We start from the raw sequence: 4716 nt of genomic DNA, 5'->3' as shown, positions 1-4716 counted from the left end.
TGGTTAGCAGTTGAGTGCCTTAGGCATTATGCTACCAGAGCTCCCAGTTACAGATGGTTCTCAGATATAACCAAATACCTTGCAGGAATGATTTTTCTAGGTTTGAAGGCTTAGGGCTTTAGTCTCATGGGACAACTCAGTTAATTGACATCACAAAGTTCATGTTCCATATTCTGGTGAGGTGAGTAGTGTCTAGGGTATTAAAAGCTTGTAAGCAACCATCTAAGATACAACTATTGGTCTCTACTGATCAGGATCAAGGAGAAAACCAAAGTCTCACAGAAGAAATTAGTCTACAGGGCTAATAGCCTACACTCACCACAGTCTCATCTACCCTAAGACCCAAAGAACTAGATGGTGCCTGGCAACCACTACTGATGATTATGGTCAGTATCACAATGGATGGACTTTGATAGAACCGAAGGAAAATGCAAAACAGACCCAAATTCTTAAAAGGGGGCTCACTGGGTCAATTGAGACTAGAGGACTCCCTAAGACTATCACCCTGAGATACTCTTTAAATCTTAAACCTCAACTATTCCCTGAAGGCACCATTTAGTGAAATAACAGATTGGCACACAAAATAAATAATATTATCTGAGAGTACAGTGCTCCATTAAAAAAAAAAAATCTATATGAGACCAAAAGGTTAAAAATTACTCTAAAGTAAAGATGAGAATGTAAGGGAGCAGGGTAACTAGAATACAGGTATGGAACAACCAGAACACAGAGAATGTTGACATAGTGTGACAAATGTAACTAATATCACTGAACGATTTGTATAGAAATTGTCAAATGTGAACCTAATTTGCTGTGCAAACCTTCACTGAAAATAAAATATTATTTTAAAAAATAATAGATCCTAGGCCTAAATGTAAAACCTAAGACTATAAAACTTCCTAAAGAAAACAATAGGGGAAAATCTTTGTTGTCTCGGGTTAAGAAAGGATTTTTTTTAGTTCTGACACCAAAAGCATGGTCCACTAAAGAAAAAAGAAATGATAAATTGGTCCTCATCAAAATTAAGAACTTCTGCTTTTGAAAAAAAAACACTATCAAGGAAAATAAAAACACCTGCCACAGGCTGAAATAAAATTTTTTCAAATTAAGTATCTGGTAAAGTACATTTAAAATATGTACAGACGTCTCAAAATTCAATAAGGAAATAAACAATCCAACTTAAAAATGGAGAAAATATTTTAACAAATATTTCACCAAAGAAAATACAGAGATGGTTAAGTAAGCATGTGAAAAGATACTGAACATAACTGGTGATTAGGAAAACACAAAACTAAAATGATATATCACTACAAACTTATGTCTAATATAAGACATCTAATATTAGAAAGACTAGCCGTATCAATTGGACTAATGTGGACAATTGGAACATTCATAAGCTACTGGTGTCATTTTAAATGGTTCAATCACTTTGGAAGACAGTTTGGTAGTTTCTTAACAAGTTACCACATGACCTAGCCATACAACTCGCAAGTATTCTCTCAAGAGAAAGAAAGAAAAATGTCATGAATACTCATAACAGCTTTATTGTAATAGCAAAAAAAAAAAAAAAACTGCAAACAATCCAAATGTCCATCAACAGGTGAATGGATAAACAAAGAGTAATATATCCATTATACACAGCCTTAAAAAGAAATAAACTAGTTATACATGCAACAAAGAAGAATCTCAAAACAATTACCGAGTGAAACGAGCCAGACCATTAAAAAAAAAAAAAAAAGTATATACTGCATGATTCCACTTACACAGAATTTAGAAAATGTAAACTAATCTATGGTGACAGAATGACAGAAAGTGGCTGCTGGATTCTCTAGGAGACAAAAATAGTGAAGCTTATATACATAGCCATATTTATCTCAAGGAAATAGCTCACATAGTTGTGGAGGTTGGCAAGTCCCAGGTGCATGGATCAGACATCAGGCTGGAGGCTTCTCCTGACTCACATAGCTACAGGGGCTGATGAACTCAAGATTGGCAGGTCAAACTCCTGGCTCACAGGCTGCAAAGGATAACAAATTCAGAGATCAGCAAGCAACAAAGCAGACCGCTGGCTCAAGTCCAAAGAGCCAGAGGTCAGATGATGATGAGCCAGATGCAGGATTCAGATTGAGCAAAATGCCCAAGAGCTTTGCCAGAGCATCCATATATATTGGATGCAGGCCACACACCCCAAGGAAACTCCCTTTCAACTGATTGGCTTTTAATGGATATATTTATTATCTTGATTGCAATGATGGTTTCACAGGCAAATTTGAATTTATCAAATTGCTACCATAAATAAAAGGGGCCCTGGTGATGAAGTGGTTAAGAGCTTGAAAGACCAGTAGTTTGAACCCACTAGCCACTCCATGTGAGAAAGATGTGGCAATCTGCTTCCATGGAGATTTACAGACTTAGAAACCCTATAGACCAGTTCCACTCTGTCCTATAAGGTCACTATGAGTTGGAATAAACTCAACAGCAGTGGGTTTGTTTTTTTGGTATACTTTAAGTATGTGCAGTTTATTGTATGTCAGTTATACCACAATAAAGTTGTTATTTAAAATATATATATATATATATATATAGTTCCATGAAAATAGTTGTTGTTATTGGGTGCTTTTGAATTTGTTCTGACTCAAGCAACCCTATGTACAACAAAACGAAACACTGCTTGGTCCTGTGCCATCCTCACAATCATTGCTATGCTTGAGTCCATTGTTGCAGCCACTGTGTCAATCCATCTTGTTGAGAGTCTTCCTCTTTATCACTGACTTTCTACTTTACCAAGAATGATGTCCTTCTGCAGGGACTGGTCCCTCCTGATAACATGATCAAAGTATGAGAGATGAAGTCTTACCACTCAATAAACATTTGTTGACTCACCATTGACTTTCTTGGATTGTGATTTCTTAGTGGTCAGGAGGGAGCTCTGGTAGCATAGTGGCTAAAGCACTTGACTGCTAACCAGAAGGCTGGAGGTTCAAACCCACCAGCCACTCCTCAGAAGGAAGGTTGGGCAATCCTACTTCCATAGTGATACTGCCTCGGAAACCCAAGGAGGGGTCGCTATGAGTCGGGGGCGACTCGACGGCAAATAACAACAACAACAACAACAGTGGTCAGGAATTGATTTTTTTGTATATGCTTATGTAATAACTAGCAAAGTAACATTGGAATAAGTGCTCAAAAATCTATGACTCTTTTCACAAAGCATTTGTTACATATGAGTTAGATTAATGTCATTTAAGTAGAACTAAGATAATATATTTTTCTCCTGAAAAAAAAAGTTTAGTTTCAATAGAAATTAAAAAATACAAATTAAAATAATGAAATGCTATTTCTAACATTTCAATTTTTCAAACAGTTTTAAATAATAGCATAAGCATGAGTTATTTTTATATTCAGAAGAAAAAGCTATTTCCATTTCTAGAGCATTAAAAAATATCTATTTGACAAGGTGTTACAGTTACCTAGTGCCACTCTAACAGAAGATACCACAGATGGGATAGCTTTAACAAACAGGAGTTTATTCTCTTACAGTTTAGAGACTAGTCTGAGTTCAAAGTGCCAGGCTCTAGGGACTAGATGAAAGACCCTCAACCTTGGGCTTCAACTCTGCCTCCTGCTCCCAGCCCACTGAAGCTAGAGGCTTTTCTTCACTCAGACAGCTACTGGCTGCTGAAACTGACAAGCCCACGGTTGACAAGTAAAAAGGCACACTCTCAAAATTACCAAACCACATGGCAGGCTATTAATTCAAGTCCATTGAAAGTTCCAAGGTCAGCAGAGCATGGCAGGCTGCTGAACAATGACATAGCTACATGCAGGGTTCAACCGTGCCATAAGCAAGAGACCATTCCGACTCAATGGCACATAATAACAACAACAACAACATGAACTATACTCCAGGAGATGGTTGAATAGACATGAGCTACACAGACCCTCTTCAACAAAGAAAAGAGAAAACAGTTGATAGAGATACAGAAGATAATCCTGGAGCCCTGAGCTTTGAAAGGAGGGATACAGAAGTGGATTAAATACCAATTAGTAGAAGAACCTGAGTAAAAACAGTGAATAAGGAGACAAACTGAGCTGCAGACTGTAAGGTATCCTGACAGCATGGTCAGTTTGAATATTCACAAGTGGTGTCAGGACCTGGTCAATAACCTAAAACTCAGCCCTGCTCACCAAGGGCTACATGAACAACTACACTGGTGACTGATCACTAGAAAGGAAAACAGCAAATAAGGAGGCAAGCTGAGCTAAGGACTTTCAACTGTCCTGAGCTGCAGCCATTTTGAATATTCACAAGTAGTGTGGCCATTTTTGGTATTTGAAGTGGCAGTGTTCAAATCGCAGCAACCTAAAAATTGGCTCTGCTTGCCAAGAATAGCATGGGCAACCATACTGGAAGCTGGTAACTGGAAAAGTGCAATATTATCCTTGTTACTCTTATACCACACACCTCTGGTGAACAGAGGTGTGGCCATCAACCACCAACCAACCGCCCATCTTATGGACTGACAGGAATTTTATCCCAGTTTGTGTGCTCTGATGAGACCTGGGTGCCCTGCCCCCAACTCCCAGAGTTGTTTTATTTTTATTTATTTATTTGCTTTTATTTGGGTGAAGATTTACAGAGCAAATTCACTTTCCATACAGCAGTTCACATATACTTTGTCTCATGTCATTGACCACAGTTTACCACAATGTAAC

Source organism: Orycteropus afer, unplaced genomic scaffold (assembly GCF_000298275.1).
Source record: "Orycteropus afer afer isolate SDZICR_OR568_19922 unplaced genomic scaffold, OryAfe1.0 scaffold00325, whole genome shotgun sequence".
Taxonomy (NCBI): Eukaryota; Metazoa; Chordata; class Mammalia; order Tubulidentata; family Orycteropodidae; genus Orycteropus; species Orycteropus afer.
This window is presented reverse-complemented; position numbering follows the sequence as displayed.